The sequence below is a fragment of the Syngnathus scovelli genome, unplaced genomic scaffold (assembly GCF_024217435.2).
Source record: "Syngnathus scovelli strain Florida unplaced genomic scaffold, RoL_Ssco_1.2 HiC_scaffold_53, whole genome shotgun sequence".
NCBI lineage: Eukaryota > Metazoa > Chordata > Actinopteri > Syngnathiformes > Syngnathidae > Syngnathus > Syngnathus scovelli.
The window spans coordinates 85,001-94,788 of record NW_026061634.1 but is presented as its reverse complement, the minus strand read 5'-3'; positions in this window follow the sequence as shown (position 1 = coordinate 94,788).

The following is a 9,788-nucleotide window of genomic DNA, read 5'->3' as shown; positions in this document are numbered from 1 at the left end:
CAATTGGCCCGCGGACCAGCCGGCGGGACCCCCGTGACCGCCTATCCGCCTTGGCCGGTTCCCCGGCCGGCCACGGATGGCGAGAATCCGGCCTCCTCGCCCGGAGCGCTCGTCGGCTTCGGCGAAAAATGCACTAAGTGCCAAACCCCATTCATTTACAATGGCGTGTCCGCCAGAGGGCGCAGTTCCCCCCGCGGACCGGCCGGCGGGACCTCCGTGACAGCCTATCCGCCTGGCGGTGGCTGCGGGCCGGCGCGAATTCCGGGCCGCGACCGCTAACTTACGGGACCCCGATTGGCCCGCGGACCAGCCGGCGGGACCTCCGTGACCGCCTATCCGCCTGCGCTGGTTCCCCGGCCGGCGCGAATTCCGGGCCGCGACCGCTAACTTACGGGACCCCGATTGGCCCGCGGACCAGCCGGCGGGACCTCCGTGACCGCCTATCCGCCTGCGCTGGTTCCCCGGCCGGCGCGAATTCCGGGCCGCGACCGCTAACTTACGGGACCCCGATTGGCCCGCGGACCAGCCGGCGGGACCTCCGTGACCGCCTATCCGCCTGCGCTGGTTCCCCGGCCGGCGCGAATTCCGGGCCGCGACCGCTAACTTACGGGACCCCAATTGGCCCGCGGACCAGCCGGCGGGACCTCCGTGACCGCCTATCCGCCTCCGCTGGTTCCCCCCTCGGCGTGGATTCCGGACCGCGACCGCTAAATTACGGGACCCAAATTGGCCCGCGGACCAGCCGGCGGGACCTCCGTGACCGCCTATCCGCCTTCGCTGGTTCCCCGGTCGGCCACAGATGACGAATATTCGGCCTCTCGCTCTGGAAGTCCTGCCGACTTAGCCGAAAATTTTCTAAGTGCCATCGGCTCTCGCTCGGAAAAGTGTCCGCCTCGTCTGGTTCCCCAGCTCGGCCTCAGAATTCGAAAATTCGGCCTCTCTGAGGTACCAGGGGTAGGCTTTATGTACTTGGTCCCCCCAGTTAGTGTACTCATCACTTTACCCCCCTTTCGCAAAATATAGTCGGCACGTATGTGCAGAACTGTTTATTTTCATTTTAAAAATTTTCTAAGTGCCAGCGGAAGCTGTCACACGAACTGTCCGAGCTACCACGGTGCCCATCCCCGGGCAGTGACGGCAAAAGGCCGATGTGTGTTTGATGGAAGTCTGAATAATTTCTAAGTGCCAACGGCTCAACCGCCGTAAAGTGTCCGCCTCGGCTGGTTCTCCCGGTCGGCCCGAACGAGCGAAAATTCGGCCTCTTCCCCTGGAGGTCCGGAACATTTGGCGAATATTTTCAAAGTGCCAACGGCTGTTCCGCCGTAACGTGTCCGACCCGGCTGGTTCCTCCGGTCGGCCCGAACGAGCGAAAATTCGGCCTCTTCCCCTGGAGGTCCGGAACATTTTGGCGAATATTTTCAAAGTGCCAACGGCTGTTGCGCCGTAACGTGTCCGACCCGGCCGGTTCCTCCGGTCGGCCCCGAACGAGCGAAAATTCGGCCTCTTCCCCTGGAGGTCCGGAACATTTTGGCGAATATTTTCAAAGTGCCAACGGCCGTTCCGCCGTAAAGTGTCCTACCCGGCTGGTTCCTTCGGTCGGCCCGAACGAGCGAAAATTCGGCCTCTTCCCCTGGAGGTCCGGAACATTTTGGCGAATATTTTCAAAGTGCCAACGGCTGTATCGCCGTAACGTGTCCGACCCGGCTGGTTCCTCCGGTCGGCCCGAACGAGCGAAAATTCGGCCTCTTCCCCTGGAGGTCCGGACGACTTTGGCGAATATTTTCTAAGTGCGAACGGCTGTTGCGCCGTAACGTGTCCGACCCGGCTGGTTCCTCCGGTCGGCCCGAACGAGCGAAAATTCGGCCTCTTCCCCCTGGAGGTCCGGAACATTTTGGCGAATATTTTCAAAGTGCCAACGGCTGTTGCGCCGTAACGTGTCCGACCCGGCCGGTTCCTCCGGTCGGCCCGAACGAGCGAAAATTCGGCCTCTTCCCCTGGAGGTCCTGTGAAGTTTAACGAATATTTTCTAAGTGCGAACGGCTCTTCCGCCGTAACGTGTCCGACCCGGCTGGTTCCTCCGGTCGGCCTGAACGAGCGAAAATTCGGCCTCTTCCCCTGGAGGTCCTGTCAAGTTTAACGAATATTTTCTAAGTGCCATCGGCTCTTCCGCCGTAAGGTGTCCGACTCGGCCGGTTCCCCTAGTCGGCCAAATAATGTGACAATTCGGCCTCTCGCTCTGGAAGTCCGGCCAACTTCTGCGAATATTTTCTAAGTGCCATCGGCTCTTCCGCCGTAATGTGTCCGACTCGGCCGGTTCCTCCGGTCGGCCTGAACGAGCGAAAATTCGGCCTCTTCCCCTGGAGGTCCTGTCAAGTTTAACGAATATTTTCTAAGTGCCATCGGCTCTTCCGCCGTAAGGTGTCCGACTCGGCCGGTTCCTCCGGTCGGCCTGAACGAGCGAAAATTCGGCCTCTTCCCCTGGAGGTCCTGTCAAGTTTAACGAATATTTTCTAAGTGCCATCGGCTCTTCCGCCGTAAGGTGTCCGACTCGGCCGGTTCCTCCGGTCGGCCTGAACGAGCGAAAATTCGGCCTCTTCCCCTGGAGGTCCTGTCAAGTTTAACGAATATTTTCTAAGTGCCATCGGCTCTTCCGCCGTAAGGTGTCCGACTCGGCCGGTTCCTCCGGTCGGCCTGAACGAGCGAAAATTCGGCCTCTTCCCCTGGAGGTCCTGTCAAGTTTAACGAATATTTTCTAAGTGCCATCGGCTCTTCCGCCGTAAGGTGTCCGACTCGGCCGGTTCCTCCGGTCGGCCTGAACAAGCGAAAATTCGGCCTCTTCCCCTGGAGGTCCTGTCAAGTTTAACGAATATTTTCTAAGTGCGAACGGCTCTTCCGCCGTAAGGTGTCCGACCCGGCCGGTTCCTCCGGTCGGCCCGAACGAGCGAAAATTCGGCCTCTTCCCCTGGAGGTCCTGTCAAGTTTAACGAATATTTTCTAAGTGCCATCGGCTCTTCCGCCGTAAGGTGTCCGTCTCGGCCGGTTCCTCCGGTCGGCCTGAACGAGCGAAAATTCGGCCTCTTCCCCTGGAGGTCCTGTCAAGTTTAACGAATATTTTCTAAGTGCCATCGGCTCTTCCGCCGTAAGGTGTCCGACTCGGCCGGTTCCTCCGGTCGGCCTGAACAAGCGAAAATTCGGCCTCTTCCCCTGGAGGTCCGTTCAAGTTTAACGAATATTTTCTAAGTGCCATCGGCTCTTCCGCCGTAAGGTGTCCGACTCGGCTGGTTCCCGATGTCGGCCAGAACAAGTGGAAACTCGGCCTCTTCCCCTGGAGGTCAGTTGAAGTTTAACGAATATTTTCAAAGTGCCAACGGCTGCTCCGCCGTAAAGCGTCCGACTCGGCTGGTTCCCGATGTCGGCCAGAACAAGTGAAAATTCGGCCTCTTCCCCTGGAGGTCCGTTCAAGATTAACGAATATTTTCTAAGTGCCAACGGCTGCTCCGCCGTAAAGCGTCCGACTCGGCTGGTTCCCGATGTCGGCCAGAACAAGTGAACATTCGGCCTCTTCCCCTGGAGGTCCGTTCAAGATTAACGAATATCTTCTAAGTGCCAACGGCTCTTGCGCCGAAAAGCGTCCGCCTGGGCTGGTTCCTGATGTCGGCCAGAACAAGTGAAAATTCGGCCTCTTCCCCTGGAGGTCCGTTCAAGATTAACGAATATTTTCTAAGTGCCAACGGCTCTTGCGCCGAAAAGCGTCCGCCTCGGCTGGTTCCCGCGGTCGGACACAAAATGTGTCAATTCGGCCTCTCTGAGGTACCAGGGGTGGGCTTTATGTACTTGGTCCCCCCACTTAGTGTACTCATCACTTTACCCCCCTTTCGCAAAATATAGTCGGCACGTATGTGCAGAACTGTTTATTTTCATTTTAAAAATTGTCTAAGTGCCAGCGGAAGCTGTCACACGAACTGTCCGAGCTACCACGGTGCCCATCCCGGGCAGTGACGGCAAAAGGCCGATGTGTGTTTATGGAAGTCTGAATAATTTCTAAGTGCCAACGGCTGCTCCGCCGTAAAGTGTCCGCCTCGGCTGGTTCCCTTGGTCGGCCAGAACAAGTGAAAATTCGGCCTCTTCCCCTGGAGGTCCGGAACATTTTGGCGAATATTTCCTAAGTGCCAACGGCTGCTCCGCCGTAAAGTGTCCGCCTCGGCCGGTTCACCCGGTCGGCCAGAACAAGTGAAAATTTGGCCTCTTCCCCTGGAGGTCCGGAACATTTTGGCGAATATTTCCTAAGTGCCAACGGCTGCTCCGCCGTAAAGTGTCCGACTCGGCTGGTTCCCGATGTCGGCCAGAACAAGTGAAAATTCGGCCTCTTCCCCTGGAGGTCCGTTCAAGATTAACGAATATTTCCTAAGTGCCAACGGCTGCTCCGCCGTAAAGCGTCCGACTCGGCTGGTTCCCGATGTCGGCCAGAACAAGTGAAAATTCGGCCTCTTCCCCTGGAGGTCCGTTCAAGATTAACGAATATTTCCTAAGTGCCAACGGCTGCTCCGCCGTAAAGCGTCCGACTCGGCTGGTTCCCGATGTCGGCCAGAACAAGTGAAAAATCGGCCTCTTCCCCTGGAAGTCCGGCCGAGTTAAGGCAAATATTTCCTAAGTGCCAACGGCTGCTCAGCCTTAAAGTGTCCGACTCGGCTGGTTCCCGATGTCGGCCAGAACAAGTGAAAATCCGGCCTCTTCCCCTGGAAGTCCGGCCGAGTTAAGGCAAATATTTCCTAAGTGCCAACGGCTGCTCAGCCTTAAAGTGTCCGACTCGGCTGGTTCCCGATGTCGGCCAGAACAAGTGAAAATCCGGCCTCTTCCCCTGGAAGTCCGGCCGAGTTAAGGCAAATATTTCCTAAGTGCCAACGGCTGCTCAGCCTTAAAGTGTCCGACTCGGCTGGTTCCCGATGTCGGCCAGAACAAGTGAAAATCCGGCCTCTTCCCCTGGAAGTCCGGCCGAGTTAAGGCAAATATTTCCTAAGTGCCAACGGCTGCTCAGCCGTAAAGTGTCCGACTCGGCTGGTTCCCGATGTCGGCCAGAACAAGTGAAAATCCGGCCTCTTCCCCTGGAAGTCCGGCCGAGTTAAGGCAAATATTTCCCAAGTGCCAACGGCTGTTCCGCCGTAAAGGGTCCGACTCGGCTGGTTCCCGATGTCGGCCAGAACAAGTGAAAATCCGGCCTCTTCCCCTGGAAGTCCGGCCGAGTTAAGGCAAATATTTCCTAAGTGCCAACGGCTGTTCCGCCGTAAAGGGTCCGACTCGGCTGGTTCCCGATGTCGGCCAGAACAAGTGAAAAATCGGCCTCTTCCCCTGGAAGTCCGGCCGAGTTCGGCGAATAGTTCCTAAGTGCCAACGGCTGCTCCGCCGTAAAGAGTCCGACTGGGCTGGTTCCCGATGTCGGCCAGAACAAGTGAAAATCCGGCCTCTTCCCCTGGAAGTCCGGCCGAGTTAAGGCAAATATTTCCTAAGTGCCAACGGCTGTTCCGCCGTAAAGGGTCCGACTCGGCTGGTTCCCGATGTCGTCCAGAACAAGTGAAAAATTGGCCTCTTCCCCTGGAAGTCCGGCCGAGTTCGGCGAATATTTCCCAAGTGCCAACGGCTGTTCCGCCGTAAAGAGTCCGACTCGGCTGGTTCCCGATGTCGGCCAGAACAAGTGAAAATTCGGCCTCTTCCCCTGGAGGTCCGTTCAAGTTTGGGGAATATTTTCTAAGTGCCAACGGCTGCTCCGCCTTAAAGCGTCCGACTCGGCTGGTTCCCGATGTCGGCCAGAACAAGTGAAAATCCGGCCTCTTCCCCTGGAAGTCCGGCCGAGTTAAGGCAAATATTTCCTAAGTGCCAACGGCTGCTCAGCCTTAAAGGGCCCGACTCGGCTGGTTCCCGATGTCGGCCAGAACAAGTGACAATTCGGCCTCTTCCCCTGGAGGTCTTTTCAAGTTTAACGAATATTTTCTAAGTGCCAACGGCTGCTCCGCCTTAAAGCGTCCGACTCGGCTGGTTCCCGATGTCGGCCAGAACAAGTGACAATTCGGCCTCTTCCCCTGGAGGTCCTTTCAAGTTTAACGAATATTTTCTAAGTGCCAACGGCTGCTCCGCCTTAAAGAGTCCGACTCGGCTGGTTCCCGATGTCGGCCAGAACAGGTGAAAATTCGGCCTCTTCCCCTGGAGGTCCGTTCAAGTTTGGCGAATATTTTCTAAGTGCCAACGGCTGCTCCGCCTTAAAGTGTCCGACTCGGCTGGTTCCTCGGGCAGAACAAGTGACAATTCGGCCTCTTCCCCTGGAAGTCCGGCCGAGTTTGGCGAATATTTTCTAAGTGCCAACGGCTGCTCCGCCGTAAAGAGTCCGACTCGGCTGGTTCCCGATGTCGGCCAGAAAAAGTGACAATTCGGCCTCTTCCCCTGGAGGTCCTTTGAAGTTTAGCGAATATTTTCTAAGTGCCAACGGCTCTTGCGCCGAAAAGCGTCCGCCTCGGCTGGTTCCCGCGGTCGGCCGTAATAGGCGAAAATTCGGCCTCTTCCCCTGGAGCGACCTCCAAATTTGGGCGAAATTTTTCTAAGTGCCTAAAGGTACCAGGGGTTTGGGTACCAGGGGTGCAGTACGAACTGGTCTTTTGTCAACCCATGTACTTTTTCTAGAGTACATGGGTTGGTCCCCCCACTTAGTGTACTCATCACTTTACCCCCCTTTCGCAAAATATAGTCAGAACGAGCATGGGGGACGCAATTGTTTTCCATGCAAATCAATTGGGCCTGGTCCGAGCGCTGGTAACGGCCGCCAGCAAGCGTCCCCTGCTCGGATAGCAGAACTGAAGAAGGCACGGCACTTCCAGAGAGAGAGAGAAAATTTTCTAAGTGCCACATTTCTCAAAAATTTTCAAAGTGCCACATCTCTCAAAAAATTTCTAAGTGCCACATCTCTCAAAAACTTTCTAAGTGCCACATCTCTGAAAAACTTTCTAAGTGCCACATCTCTGAAAAAACTTTCTAAGTGCCACGTCTCTGAAAAACTTTCTAAGTGCCACAGCACGGCTGTGAAATATTCAAAGTCCTACAGGCATTGGCAGAATGCGCGGACGGCCGTCTGCTCCCGGCGGCCGCCGCGAAGCTACTACCCCCTCCCGGGGACGGCTGTCTGCTCCCGGCAGCCGTCCTTACCCCCCTCCCCCGTTTGCACCGCCTGAAGTTAGACCCGCCTTGGTAGGGCCCCCACCGGCCCCGGCTCGCCGGCGTTGGGTGGACGGTTCCTGCCCACTTGCGGGTCCCGGTCGCTTGGCAACCGACCGGGGAGGACCAGCCGCCTCCTTAAACACAGGCTGGAAGGGAAATCCGATCAAGCTACGGAGGACCGGCCGCCTCCTTAAACACAGGCCGGAAGGGAAATCCGATCAAGCTACGGAGGACCGGTCGCCTCCCTAAACACAGGCCGGGCAAAAATCTGCGAATGGGCCCGTCAAGGGTAGTGGGTCATCCAAGGAGGGAGGTACCGGCCGCCTCCTTAAACACAGGCCGGGCAAAAATCTGCGAATGGCCCGTCAAGGGTAGAAGGTCATCCAAGGAGGGAGGTACCGGCCGCCTCCTTAAACACAGGCCGGGCAAAAATCTGCGAATGGCCCGTCAAGGGTAGAAGGTCATCCAAGGAGGGAGGTACCGGCCGCCTCCTTAAACACAGGCCGGGCAAAAATCTGCGAATGGCCCGTCAAGGGTAGAAGGTCATCCAAGGAGGGAGGTACCGGCCGCCTCCTTAAACACAGGCCGGGCAAAAATCTGCGAATGGCCCGTCAAGGGTAGAAGGTCATCCAAGGAGGGAGGTACCGGCCGCCTCCTTAAACACAGGCCGGGCAAAAATCTGCGAATGGCCGGTCAAGGGTTGTTGGTCATCCAAGGAGGGAGGTACCGGCCGCCTCCTTAAACACAGGCCGGGCAAAAATCTGCGAACGGCCCGTCAAGGGTTCTGTCTCATCCAAGAAAGGGGTACCGGCCGCCTCAGAGGCCGGAGCGAAGGGGGCGAAAGGCTGTCGATGGGGAAGGATCGGGGCCACGGCTAATCTAGCGATGCCCGCGTCGGGCGGTCACTCCGACGAATGAGCGGGGCCGAATCCGGCGCGAGGCGGCCTTCAGGCACGTGGTTCGAGACGACCTCACCCGGCTCTAGCCCGGAGGATCGGAGGCAACGGCCGTCTCCTTAAGCTAAGGCCGGACGAAAATCTGCGGATGCGGTCCATCCAAGGCAGACGGAGGTACCGGCCGCCTCGGTAAACAAAGCCCGGGCAAAAATCTGCGAACGGCCCGTCAAGGGTTCTGTCTCATCCAAGAAAGGGGTACCGGCCGCCTCAGAGGCCGGAGCGAAGGGGGCGAAAGGCTGTCGATGGGGAAGGATCGGGGCCACGGCTAATCTAGCGATGCCCGCGTCGGGCGGTCACTCCGACGAATGAGCGGGGCCGAATCCGGCGCGAGGCGGCCTTCAGGCACGTGGTTCGAGACGACCTCACCCGGCTCTAGCCCGGAGCGAAAAAAACACTCTTATAACCTGACCGACATGCGCCCATGACCCGCCTTGGTAGGGCCCCCACCGGCCCCGGCTACCGCCGGCGTTGGGTGGACGGTTCCTCCCCACTTGCGGGTCGCACTCCAGCGCTACGGCCGCCGCGCGAGCGCGCGCCCCGCGCCGCCCGCGCAGGCCTAGCGCGAACCGTACGGCAGCGAAACCGAGACGCCCCGGCTCAACCTCACCCAGAGGCCATCCACGGAGGCCGAGCGCGCGATCCGACTTGCGGCACGCCACGTGGGCGTCCGCCGGCCGCGCCGGTCGACCGCGAAACCGATTTCTCAAAGACCAAGCCCGAGTCCCAACCTCCGCACATATCCGCACACGCCTTCCCGACCACCGCGAAGCGGGAGGCGTCTATCGTGGCCGCCGGGGCGTATGACCCCTCCGCGTGAGGCGTGCGGGCTCGGGGGGGCCGCAACGACCGAGTCTGACTCGGACGGGGCGCAGCTTCCCTCCCGGTCGCAGCATCAGCGCCGAACGCGCGACGTCACCAGCCCCCCGGAACGGTTCGTCGGGAGCGCGGCAATGGCCCACATCTCACCTCGCCAGCCGGCCGCAGCGGGCCGCGCCGAACCGAGTCTGACTCGGGGTGCGCACAGTCCCGTCTGGGTCACGGAGGCGACGAGCTGTGACCGCCACCGTCGCCCCTTCGTCCTTCCGGATCCCCCCAGCGCCGGCAAAACTCCGCATCCTGGCCGCATCGCGTGACCGGGCGGGCCGCAACGACCGAGTCTGACTCGGACGGGGCGCAGCTTCCCGCCTCGGGCCATCGCAAAGCGTGCCTCGCGCGGGCAAAGTCGCCGGCGCAGCGCCGCGCCCCTCGACAAGAGCGAGCCTCAGCCGGGCCGCGACGACCGAGTCTGACTCGGACGGAGCGCAGCTTCCCGCCTGGGTCACCGCTAGTCGCCGGGCCGACGGCGCCCATCCCCGGACCCCGCCGTTCCCTCGCGGTTTATCCTAAGCCGCCTGCCTTAGCCCAACCGACGTGCCAACCCCCCGTTGCCGAGTTCGCTCTTCCCGAGCCGCGTCCCCCCGACAATTCCGTCCGTGACCGTCCCGCCCCGCGGCGATCCGCTCTGCCCCAGCAGCCGGCGAGTCAGCGTCCTACGGGTCTGATCTGGCCGCAGTCCGAGCTCCGGGCAGGCACAGCGGCGTCGCGCGGGCGCGGTCGGCGCTCGGAGGCAGCGTCGGGACCGGACCGGCTCCC